Source organism: Neofelis nebulosa, chromosome 17 (genome assembly GCF_028018385.1).
Source record: "Neofelis nebulosa isolate mNeoNeb1 chromosome 17, mNeoNeb1.pri, whole genome shotgun sequence".
NCBI classification, from domain to species: Eukaryota; Metazoa; Chordata; class Mammalia; order Carnivora; family Felidae; genus Neofelis; species Neofelis nebulosa.
In genome coordinates, this window is record NC_080798.1 from 5,769,326 (window position 1) to 5,783,146 (window position 13,821).

The window sequence follows — 13,821 nt, forward strand, 5'->3', positions numbered from 1 at the left end:
ACATCACAACAATTTTTGTAAGTTAATGCAAAAAATAAAAGAAAATTTTCTAAAACTACACATATTGGGGAACCTGGGTGGTTCAATCGGTGAAACGTCTAACTCCTAATTTCAGCCCAGGTCATGATCCCCCAGTTTGTGAGTTCGAGCCCAGAGTCTGTCTCTACAGTGATAGCACTTCGAATTCTCTCTCTCTCTTCCACTCTCTCTGCTCCTCCCCCACTCACATGCTCTGTTTCTCTCTCAAAATAAACTTAAAAAAAAAAAAAACAAATATATTATTTTTCCTCTTTTATGACAGTATTTTGTCAACCAACCAATAAAGGCAAACCAGGTTTCAACCAAGGTTACCTGAACTAGAGTTTATCTAACATGACACACAGCTCTATGTACAGAGACTACCTTAGAGCAATGTTCTTTAGTGGCCCGGGCAGGCTGCTCCAAGATGGGACACTTTGGCATGAAGAGTTTTTTGAGCTAAAGACATTTGACACCCTGTAGACCCAAGAGAAATTTTTGCTCCTCCTTAACTACAGAGAAGAATCAAAATTGGTGGTTGTTGTGTTTTTTTTCTTCACAGAATAAGTATTACCAGAGACCAATCTTACCTGAGTCACCCACCTGTGTGAAAGGGCAAACATCTAATTACCAAACATCTGCTCTTATTATCACCCTGTGAAGGGCATTTCTCCACCGTGAAGTCCCAGACCTGCCTCCTTAGTTCAGGATGACCTGTATACCTCCTTTTGCCTGATTATCTTTGGGATTTCCATGTCTGTGAGGGTATCTTCTACTTACGAAATTTAATTTGATCTTCTGTTAATTTGTCTTATTTCAATTGGATTCTTAGTCCAGCTAGAAGGACCTTAAAGGGGAAAGAAATTCATATGCTCCCTGACACTATCTACACAAAATTGATCTAATGAAGCCAGCATTGATCTTGACGGTTCAGAGGAAACAGTGCACAGGTCATATTGCCCCTAGGCACAGCTGTACCAGCCAAGGAACAGGTAGCCTAGACTCAAGAGATTGGAATGCAACCCCACTATCAGCACTACCCTACTGACAGAACTACCAGATGCCCCTAGTGAAACCTCTAACATAAAGAAGAAAGATATTTTTCTGATTGAAAGACTTTTGAGATGGAATACACCTCTGGGGTACCAGGTGAAGTATGACCAAAAGTTATTAAGTAACATCTGCTAACATGGCCTCACAGGTCTCCAATCAAGGGCATTCACTTTCTCGGTGATACTAAAACTGACCCAGTCCTTGAGCTCTCTGATCAATAGAAATCAACAATGAAACAAATTGGGAGTTTCATGCAAGGCTTCACTGGGCTGCATGCTTGAGAATGAAGAACACAACACCAAGGAAAGGAAAGTGTCCTCTGGCATACCCCCTAAATTAGAGATCAGGGAATTCATCATGGCATACCCTAGTTTGGTCATCTTTACCAGTGTTCACAGTAAGCATCCTCCCTCTGAATTCCTGCAACACAAACTACTAAAGAGGCATAGAGTTTTAGGTTGGTTCCGCCCCCCTCCCCCTTATCCAGGGAGTCAAAAAATGCTGGATTTCATGGTTGAGGAGAGCTGAATCTAGTCTCTGCTCTATCTCATCAGAATACTGTTGAACCCAATTTTCTCCTTAAAAACCTTAATTTGCAAGCCATTGAGGAGTTCAAGTCTTTGGAGCATTAGCTCCTCCTTCTCCTGGGTGGGTCCATACAAATAGCTTAAATTGGTTTACTGAAAAAGCTCAATGTATGATTTTATGGTTTACTGCACATGGTAGACAAACTCTCATTTGCTTTGGTTACTATTTTGGTGAGCACAGCGGGAACCTAGTCCCATGTAGATGTTCTATACATGATTCATTGGCCCCTGGCCAGTGGGGGCATCTCAAAGATTTCAGCCAGCAGCTGCCAAGAGTGCTTATTTTGGGGAGAGTATTGACACACTGACCGCTGACCAGACCTTGTTAGTCAATGGCACTATCATTTTTTTTCTGAGATCTACTATATTTTTTCTTTTCTGTTTATTGCAGATTCACCTTACCCCACAAAATTACACCATTTCTATTATTTCTGATGAGCTAAGGACAATAGAAGTGCTCAATTTCACCTTATTGTAACAAGGCAATGAAAGGCTGAATTCTAACTAGATGTTTTTTATTTTAACATAACATGGGACTCATGGCATGATTTTAACGCTCACATGGCTTCAATGAAGACCCCTAAACATACTCAATTTGTATATGTATACATCCTCCTCCAGACAGCCATCTATTCACCTAAACAAATTAAATGGGGTATATATTTTGACTGCAACTTAGAAGCTTTTAAAGAAAACAGTGACAAGATAGTTACCATGCAAAAAATAAAAAAGGAGCCTTCTGAAATAGTGACAAAAACTGAGCTGGGTTAAATGTACCAACCCCAGGGTGTCTGGGTGGCTCAGTCAGTTAAGTGTGTGACTTCAGTGCAGGTTATATAATTTGGCAGTTCATATGTTCAAGCCCCATAGAGCCGTCGGACTCTATGCTGACAGCTCAGAACCTGGAGCCTGCTTCGGATTCTGTGTCTTCCTCTCTCCCTTCCCCTCCCCTGATCATGTTGTCTCTCTCTCAAAAATAAACATTAAAAAAAATTTTTTTAATCAACCTTGTAGAAGTATTTCCTACTTCTCAACCATCTTTTTATACTTGAAATGGGATGCCAGAAAATGAGGTATTAAAATCAAATCCTCTGTCAGAAAACAAGAATTCTTGTCCCCTCAAAGGTCATTCTGGATGGACTAAGAATCAAATTGACATGACAGAGATTAACAGGAGAAAATAAAATTTAATAGGTAGACATACAAGGAATTCACATAGATGGGGACATTCCAAAGACTGTCAGGCAAGATGAGGTACAAATATCATCCTGAACTAAGGAAAATGGTGTAGGTGCCTAGAACTCCTAAGGAAACGAATGGACTTCACAGGACAGTAAGAGCAGCTATTAGGTAATTAGATGTTTGCCCTGACTTACAGATGGGTCACTGAGATAAACTTTGCCTCTGTTAATAATTGTTCTTCTGGGAAAGACTTCCAATTTCAGATTCTTCCGTGTGGTTAAAGGAGGGAGAAGTTTTCCTCTTGAGGCTGCAGTTTCAGGTATTTTCAGCTGAAATTATCCACAGGCCAAACTGGCACATTATGGGGGTGGGGTGGGAACGTCTGTCCAAATCCCCTTCCGTTCCATCATCTGAAACTTCCTTGGGAGTTTCACGTATTAAAAGTTGACCAGGTTTCATGTCACTGATCCAGCATTTTAGTCCAGTTTATGATGAATAGCATTTAAGTCTAATATCCACAAAGATGTTTCACTGAAACATTTTTTACTATAATCACCCTCATTTTTACCAAACATAGCCAAATTTCATTGCAAAAAAAGTCTAGTTTAGGAGAAAAACACTTGGCCTGGTTATTTACATAAGTGCAGCAAGAATAGAGGTTTGACTTAAAGACTCTTTTTTTTCCCCTATTTAACAGAATTTAATATATTTCTACATTTGCAAAATAGGAGAAAATTGGAATATCACTAGACTTTTAACAGTGAAACTTTTTGCCAAAAGAAAGTGGAACAACATATTTAGGTCACATCCTCACCAACATCTGTTGTTGCCTGAGTTGTTAATGTCAGCCATTCTGACAGGTGTAAAGTGGTATCTCATTGTGGTTTTGATTTGTATTTCCTGAGGATAAGTGATGTTGAGCATTTTTTCATGTGTTGGTTGTCCATCTGGTTGTCTTCTTTGGAGGAGTGTCTGTTCATGTCTTTTGCCCATTTCTTCACTGGATTACTTGTTTTTTGGGTGTTTAGTTTGATAAGTTCTTTATAGATTTTGCGTACTAACCCTTTATCTGATGTCATTGGCAAATATCTTCTCCCATTTCATTGGTTGCCTTTTAATTCTGCTGATGGTTTCCTTTGCTGTGCCAAAGCTGTTTCTTTTGATGAAGTCTCATTTTTGCTTTTGTTTCCCTTGCTTCTGGAGACATGCTGAATAAGAAGTTGCTGCAGTGACTTAAAGACTCTTTAAAATCAGTTGTGCCAGGGCTTTTCACAATGAATCTCTAGATTTAATTTTAACAGCATTTCAAGCCCAGAAGCCAAGCCAAATACTTACCATCAGACTTTGGCAACAATACCTATAGTTGAAGTCCCCAAATGTCCTGAGGTTCCTGCACCTGTTAAGAAATGATCTTCTTGGGGCACCTGGGTGGCTCAGTTGGTTGAGCATCCGACTTCAGCTCAAGTCACAATCTCACAGTTTGTGAGTTCGAGCCCCTGCATTGGGCTCTGTGCTGACAACTCAGAGCCTGGAGCCTGCTTCAGATTCTGTGTGTGTGTCTCTCTCTCTCTCTTCCCCATCCCCACTCATGCTCTGTCTCTTTGTCTTAAAAATAAATAAAACATTTTAAAAAATTAAAAAAAAAAAGAAATTATCTTCTTGGGGAGCCTCGGTGGCTCAGTTGGTTAAGCATCTGACTTCAGCTCAGGTCATAATCTCATGGTTCGTGATTTCGAGCCTCACATCAGGCTCTGTGCTGACAGCTCGGAACCTGGACCTTGCTTTGGATTCTGTGTGTCCCTCTCTCTCTGACGCACCCTACTGTGCTCTATCTCTCTGTCTGTCAAAAATGAATAAACGTTTAAAAAAGTATATTAAAAACAAAAGAAATGATCTTCTTTACTCAACTCACAAGGCTGCTGAAAACTCTGTCAGCAAGGTACTAAGCTGATAATTCCAAGGGGGCTTTATTGGCTCCATAAAGTCAATCTCAATTCCTTATAGCTGTCTCTTCATATCTGAGTCTATGGAGCTCTTTCTCAGTGCTGACATTCTACACTGATTCTTGATTTCAGCTCAGGTTAGTATCCCAGTGTCATGGGAACTAGCCCTGAATCAGGCTGTTTGCTGAGCAGACTTGAGAGTCTCTCTCTCTCTACCTCTGTCCCTTTCTCATGCTCACGCTCTCCTTCCCTCTCTCTATCAAAAGGAAAAGAAAATTAAAAAAAAAAAAAAAAAGAAGTTCACTCACATTCTTTAAAATTGTAAGGTTTGCCCCAGTATGAATTCTGTGATTAGGAGTAAACATTGAACAGTGATTAAGGGTTTTCCCACATTCTTCACATTGATAAAGATTCTTTCAAGTATGAAATTTGTGATGTTGAGTGTGACTGCCTGTTAAAGGCCTTGCCACATTTTTTAGATTTCTAAAATTTCTGTCTAGCATGAATTCTGTGATGTCGAGTAAGCATTGACTGCTGGTTGAAGGCTTTACCACATTCTTTACATTCATAAGGTTTTTCTCCAGAATGAATTCTGTGATGTCTAATGAGGCTTGTGAGCTGGTTAAAGGCCTTGCTACATTCTTTACATTTGTGAAGTTTTTCTTCAGTATGAATTCTGTGATGATGGTGAAGCCTTGAGGCCCAGTTAAAGGCTTTCCCACATTCTTTGCATATGTGAAGTTTCTCTCCAGTATGGATTCTCCTATGTCCATATAGTGATGAGCCATACTTAAAGGTTTTACCACATTCTTCACATTTATAAGGTTTCACTCTAGTATGCATTTGCTGATGTTGAGATAGTCTTGAGTGCCAGTCAAAGGTTTTGCCACATTTCTTACAAATGTACCTTTTCTCTCTAGTACCTATTATCTTATGTATATTTAGTCCTGATGATTAAACATGCTCCCAGGTTTATCGCTTCTGTATGATTTTTTTCCCATGTGAATTTTCTGATGATCATCAATATTGGAGAACTGGTTAAAAGCTCTCCCACATATATTATATTTATAAGGATTCTCTCCCATATGTGTACTCTTATGTATAATAAGTTTTGAACTTTGATAAAAGACTTCCCCACATTTGTTACATTCATAATGGTCCTTTGGAAAATAAGTCCTCAGATATTTATTAACATCTGAGCCTTGGTTAAATTTTTTCTCAGATTCACTGCATTCAGTAATTCTGCCTCCATTAAAAATGCTGTGGTTATGTTGTAAGGTCAACTGCTCAGCGGAGGCCCTCTCAAGTTGATGCCACTTGGCACTTTTTTCTTCATTTTTAAATCTCTGATTTTCAGGAATATTTGACTGAAAGGTCAATCCAATCCTGTTTTTAGAAGGGTTCAAATAATTATTTTCAGCATGGACTAGATAACTTCCCAGAGTTTTCAAATTTTCTTTCCGTGAATATGTATCCTTAAGTATTTTATTTGAGTCTTTGCTTACAGGAACGCACTGCTTTGCAGAAGTAGCAGACTTAAACATGGATGTTTTCCAAACTGCTTTATGTTCTTCACCATTTTGGGCAGTGAGATTCTTATTATGGGCAGTTGTCTCCATTTGGATATGTACTTCAGGAAATCTTTGCTGCCCTTCACTCTCCCCATCACTGTCCCAGTACCCATTCTCAAGGGTACTAAGTTGATATCTACCCATTGACACATTTTGGAAAGAAGCTTCTATGTGTGGCTTTGGCAGGAATCTCTGGGCACCATATGAAGATACAGCTGAAAGATATCAAATAAGAGAAAAGTAAAATCATTCCACTTACTACTCTCAGATGAATATTCTGAAAACTTCTAATATACAATCAGAGGATGTAATCAGATGGCTGAGAAGCAAATGTCACTACATCATTCCTCTATGAACACATAAACTTGGCTAAGAGATAACTCTGTAATATTGTCATGCTGTAGCACAAATCACTTTCCTATACCTCAAAAAATTAGAAGTACCATGTGAGCCCAAAATTAACAGAAGGAAGAAAATTTAAACATAAAACCAAACTCAACAAAATAGGATACAGCAAAAATAGGAAAGTATCAACAATAGGAAGAATTGGTTTCAGAAAAGGTCAACAATGGAGTGCCTGGGTGGCTCAGCCAGTTAAGCATTCGACTTTGGCTCAGGTCATGATCTCGTGGTCTGTGGGTTCAAGCCCTGTGTCAGGCTCTGTGCTGCCTGCTTCAGATTCTGTGTCTCTCTCTCTCTATCTCTGATCCTCCCTTGCTCACACTATGTCTCTCTCTGTCCTCAACAATAAATAAACATTAAAAAAATTAAAAACAAAACAAAACCGTATCTGTTAAACAAGCATCACCCGGTTATCAAAGTCACAGAAAGAGACTACAAGTAAACAAGAAGACAAACTACTACCTGTGAGGAATATTCATGCAACATCCACAATAAAACAAAGCAAACTGAATCAAAAGCACATTTTATCATTTTACAGCATAATCAACTGGGAATTCTTCCTGGAATTCAAGGGTGTTTCAACCTATGGCAAGCTATCAGTTTAAGACTGCACATTAACAGATTAAAGATAAAAAATAACACGATTATATTAATTGATGCATAACAGGAATGAGAGCTTTTGGACACCATTTCATGATTGCAAACACTCATTAAAATACAAAGAAACCACCACAAATCTAAAAGACGGTACATGAGCATGAAAAGCCGAAATCTAACATATTCAATAGTAAAAGAATGAAAACTTCTCCTGTATGATCAGAAACAAGGTATGGAAGCACCTTCACCAACTTCCATTCAACACAGTACTGGATAGTCTAGCCAGAACAATTAAAGTATACCTGGCATACAAAGTTACATTGGTTCAGGTGTACAACATAGTGATTTGACAACTCTATAGGTTCTACTGTGCTCACCACAAGTATAGCTACCACCTGTCACCATATAATGCTATTATAATAGCACTGAATGCATTCCCAAAGCTGTATCTTTTACCCTAAGATGTATTCATTCCACAACTGGAAGCCTGTCCTTCCCATTCCCCTTTACCCATTTTACCCATGCTCCCTTCCCAGTTCACTCCAATAACCAGCACTTTGTTCTTTGTATTTATGGGTCTGTTTCTGCTTTTGTCGTGTTTTTTTTCTTCCACTTACAACAATGTGGATAGATGTAGGAGGTATTATGGTAAGTGAAATAAGACAAAGAAAGACATATAACCGTATGCTCTCATTTATAGGTGCGATCTAGAAAACAAAACAAATGAACAAATAAAACCAGAAACGTACTCATAAATATCTATTTTGTTTTGAAAAAAGTCCATAGATAATCTCAAGAATTATAAAAATTCCAAAATTCCACACATTTACAATGTAACAATTTGGCCTGTAACAATTTTCCAATGTTGGCAGAAAACAAGAGACTCCTAAATCAAACTCAAAAAATTTATGCCTTATGACACAGCTAACACCATAAACTTCTTCACACTAATTTCACTTGTCAGCCCCAACTCCCAGGCCCAACTCCCAATTCATACAGGTAAATCCTGCCTACGTAGATGGTTTGTGTAACATCTGTGAGACCTTGACCATAGGAAACCTCAATATCTTTTTAAAAATGTTTTTAATGTTTACTTATTTTTCAGAGAGACTGAGAGACAGAGCACAAGTAGGGGAGGGGCAGAGAGAGAGGGTGACACAGAATCTGAAGCAGGCTCCAGGCTCTGAGCTGTCAAGACAGAGCCCGACGTGGGGGCCCGTACTCCCAAACCATGAGATCATGACCTGAGCCCAAGTCAGATGCCCAATGACTAAGCCACCCAAGCATCCCAGGAAACCCCAATATCCTAAAGCAACACCTAGCACATCTGCCCAAACTTTTGCCATAGAAGACAACATCTGTTTTCATGTGCAATAAATAAATATGTCCTCTACCCCATGGACAAGATAATATCACTACATTCCAATGCTTTCTATATACAAACATGAGTGGAAAGACGTTTAAGAAAAAAAAAAAACTTACAATGCTCTATCTATAACACATGGAGAAACTGAAATAATTAAAAAATTGTCTCCCAACAATATCCACCACTCTGACCGTGGTTTGACTCCTGCCTAATTTTCTCATGTGTACACCACCTCATCAAACATTCATTAATCTGATATAGGATCTGGGATAAAATCTATTCAACTTATGTCATGAAACATTTTCCAATGCTATGATTGGCAGGATACAATGCAGAAGAATCCAGTGACTTGTAACGCTCACTTCTCCAATGTCTCTGTGAGTCATTGCATTCAACCAGGTAAAGAAATCCCAATACTCATGAGAGTCTACCTTAAATTTCAGTAGTGGGCTTTCTAAGAGAGATGGGTGAAGAAACAACTAAACTATGCAAAATCATATGATTTACATGAATCTGATAAGGTGAGGGGATTTTGTACTCCTTACCCAGGCAAGGCAGGTCCTGGATACCATGAAATCATGGTTTATTATAAGAAAAGGGCTGAGAGTTGAGAAACACATAGGAATTAGGGAAGAGGTGTTTACCAACCATCAACAGAGAATATTTAAAGGAGCAACATAGATATAAAAGATGAAGGAGATTGTGTAAAATGAAACAGAGGTGGTCACAAGGACAAAAATACTTTGGGCTGCCCTGAACTCAGTTGAAGAGCTGGAAGAAACATTGATGGAAGAAACACTGATGCAAGAAAGCACTGTTTGTGCCTCTACTGGATGAAAATCAAGGAAATGTTGGTCTAGATCATAAGCTGACAGCATAATTTCAAGGGATAATAACAATGCTGTATGTAGGAATATATCATTTTGTTCTGATATCCACAACAGTGGGTTGTTTTCCACAGCAGTGGGGAAACTCAAAATGGGTTTCCCTTCATGATGTTTTTGCTGCTCATTTGGCAATGACATATAGAGGAAAAATTTTAAAAACTCAGTGTACCTGGAAGCTTTTACTTTAAGCTCCAATCAATGTCCATAGGGCTAATCTTAACAGTCTAGAAGACACCCAATACAAACATTATAACACAACGGACACACCACTGGCAGGAAAAGATGGAGAGAAATCACAGTACAAATGTGCTCCAAGATGGTGGTGATGTTAATCCATGTCAAGAAATGACTTGTGCGGGGCGCCTATGTGTGGCTCAGTCAGTTAAGCGTCCGATTTCAGCTCAGGTCATGATCTCAACACTCATGAGTTCGAGCCCCCCATCAGGCTCTATATTGACAGTTCAGATCCTGGATCCTGTTTCAGATTCTATGTCTCCCTCTCTCGCTCTGCCCCTCCCCTGCTTGCACTTTTTCTCTCTCTCTCTCAAAAATAAACTTAAAATAATTTAAAAACATAAAAAAGAAATAAAAGAAATGACTTGTGCAAGCAGAAGGAAAAAAGCACAATACAGCATTTTCAGAATATGTTTCAATTTGTTAGCCATGTTGTGAAAAAAAGAAAAAGAATAAAAAACATCAGTCACTACACAAACCACATAACTCATTGATTTTTAATACATTTCTCACCAAAATTGTAAAGATAATTAATGATGCTTTTAGAAAAACACAAAGGATTCTATCTATGTGGTCTTGGTATAAGAGAAGATTTCTAAAAACAATAAAAAACACTAACCATAATGGGTAAAGTGACAAATTAGATACATTAAAATTAAGAACTTCTTTGTACTACAAGCTCAAGAGCTAGAAATAGGCACGAGAGAGGAGACAATGGAGTCATTCTCAGCATATATACGGAACTACAAAGCCTGAAGAAAAAGATATCACAACAGAACAAAATGGTCATAATAACTAACTAGACATTTTGAAAAGGTGATTACCCAAATTAATGCCTAACCCCATAGTAACATGAAGTAACAACAACAACAAAGCAAATAAAACCATGACTTGGTCATTATCACATACCAACCAGAAGCCTAATGTGAAGATGACCTAAACTACCAAGTTTTGCAAAGTATGTAGATAAGCCAGAAATCCCATATACTGCTGGTGGGTGTGAAAATTAGTACAAAGATTTTGGCAAAGTATTGGGTACTATCTATAAAAGCTGAACACATCTGTATTTACCAGCAATATGCTCCCACATATATAGCCAGCAGATATGTGTGCATGTTCCACTAGAAGGCAAATTAAAGATTTTATATGCCAGTACTATTCATGACAGTTCTACACGGAGAATTCTTCACCTGCCCAGTAATAGTAGAATGATGAGGGGCACCTGGGTGGCTCAGTCGGTTAAGCGTCCGACTTCAGCTCAGGTCATGATCTCATGGTCCGTGGGTTCGAGCCCCGCGTCGGGCTCTGTGCTGACAGCTCAGAGCCTGGAGCCCATTTCAGATTCTGTGTCTCCCTCTCTCTCTCTGCCCCTCCCCTGTTCATACTCTGTCTCTCTCTGTCTCAAAAATAAATAAATGTTAAAAAAAAATTTTTTTTTTTAAATAGTAGAATGATGAGATCAATGGATATTCACACAATGGAATTGGATCCATCCAGTCTAATGAATGATGCACAACAACGTGCAGTAAATACAGATAAATTCACAAGCAATAGATGGAAAGAAAAAAAGCCAAACAGAAGAGTTCTTCGTGCCTGATTACATTTACAAAAAAGTGCAAAAACGAGGACAGCAATCTATTATCTACATGTTAAAAGAGTGCTGGGCTTTGGGCAAAGCTACTGAGGACCTCAAGGGGGAATTTTGGAGGACAAATGATATTCTGTTTCTTGATCTCAGGGGCTTATAGAGATGCGATCAGTTTGTGAAATTCCATTGAGCTGTGTGTTCACTTATGATCTGCACGTGTGACTTTAAAAAACTGATCGAAAAAAATAGGTATAAGTAAACAGATAAGTATCATAATGTACACATATTGACAAGTTGAAATTAAAAGTAGAAAGTAACTTCAAACTGTGACTAGACTTTGAAAGCATGCTTTAATTTCTAGCTAAACCATATGGTACTGAGTACACAGTGTTCACAGAGAAAGAATGAAATTTAGAATTATTTTCTTTTTTTTTAACTTTTTTTAACGTTTATTTATTTTTGAGACAGAGAGAGACAGAGCATGAATGGGGGAGGGTCACAGAGAGAGGGAGACACAGAATCTGAAACAGGCTCCAGGCTCTGAGCTGTCAGCACAGAGCCCGACGCGGGGCTCGAACCCACGGACCCTGAGATCATGACCTGAGCCGAAGTTGGACACTTAACCGACCAAGCCACCCAGGCGCCCCTAGAATTATTTTCTTAAAATGCACACAGGAAAGCACATAAAACATAATAAAAAAAAAATAGAGTGTAAGGGAAAATATAAAAAACTTGGTAAACCCAAACCCCAACATCTCCCTTAGGATATTAACATAAATAAACCAAATGTTCCTCCTAACATTTGCTTGACTATATTCAATTGGATTATTCCTAGAGCTGTAACTAAAACATGAGGATGAAAAGTTAAAAATAAATAAATAAAACCCATATTCATACACATATATAAGCATATGCAGATGTACATACATGTATATAGAATTATAAGATATTAGATTAAAAAATAAAATATTACAAATAAGTCTGGAAAATCATCCACCATCTTGCTTTTTCTGAAGCTGGACAACTGAGATCTTATTGATCAGATGCTGAGTTGTTCCTTTTTCAGAAATAGATACCATCCCAAAATTTTGTGATATCCTTGTTTTTAACAGTTGTGGCTTGCTGAATCAAAGCAGCTGGGTTTCGTACAAGTTCAATGACATTTCCTTCAAGAATTAACTTATTTTTAGGGGCTTGAGATACAGAACAAGCAACACCTGGCCTCATCCAAACCCTACAGATGTATTTTCCACCCGTGAAATTTTGAATTTCAGCAAGAGAACCATTCTCCTGACTAACCATGTTGGTGGGGAAGTGAGCATACGCAGACCTCATCTTGTTACAAAAGCCCGGTTAACGCCCTTCCTTGATAATGCACCGTGCATGATGACAGATGGTGCGAACAGTAGCCACTTCTTTTCTATTTCCCCACCATTTGTCAACTCAGAACCTCCTCTTTTTCCTTTCCAGGAGACTGAGTTCTACACTGATGTGATTGATTTCCCTTCACAGGGTTCCTCTGGGGCCCTTCTCAATAACAGTGCATTCCTCCAGAGTGATGTTTGATGTCAACATTTTCTGTCATGTCTACAGTCGGCTGAGAATGGTCTTCATTCTCTCACTAATGCAGCAAGTGGGTACTATCTATAAAAGGGAAACATCCGTTTTTAGCTTATGAGATGGGGCACCTGGGTGGCTTGGTCGGTTAAGCTACTGACTTTGGCTCAGGCGTGATCTCACCATTCATGACTTCAAACCCTGCATCGGGCCCTCTATCAACAGCATGTGAAACCTGCTTCAGATCCTCTGCCCCAAACCCCTCTCTGCCTCTGCCTGACTTCACTCTCTCTCAAAAATAAACAAACATCAAAACAATCTAGATCATGAGACATGAAAATATTGATTACAGAGGGGTGACATCATTAAGATGGTGAAATATATGGTTCCCACTTCAGTCTGTCTTGTAATAAGCTCAACTAGCAACTATTCACATAAGACACCATTGGGCAAATCTCAGTTCTCAGGAATGAGACTGAAGCACCCCTGGACCAGAGACCCCAGACCAGAGACCAAGGACAGCATTAGAGGGGTGCCTGGCTGGCTCAGTCGGTTGAACGTCCAACTTCAGCTCAGATCATGATCTCGCAGTTTGTGAGTTTGAGCCCTGCATCGGGCTCTGTGCTCACAGCTCAGAGCCTGGAGACTGCTTTAGATTCTGTGTCTCCCCCTCTCTCTGCTCCTCCCCTGCTCATGCTCTGTCTCTTAATAATAAGTAAATGTTAAAAAAAAATTTTTTTAATATTAAAAAAAAAAAGGACAGCATTAGAAGGGTAAGAAGAGCCATTTCACTTTGACCACAAGCACCTCCCCCAGGACAGCACAGTGCCCCACCA

At 39.0% G+C, this 13,821-nt stretch overlaps 1 pseudogene; it reads right to left on the reverse strand.

Moving 5' to 3' along the window:
- Window positions 1-12,417: 12,417 nt before the first annotated feature.
- LOC131500134 (large ribosomal subunit protein uL6-like) lies at window positions 12,418-13,003 on the reverse strand (annotated as a pseudogene).
- Between the last annotated feature and the right edge of the window lie 818 nt (window positions 13,004-13,821).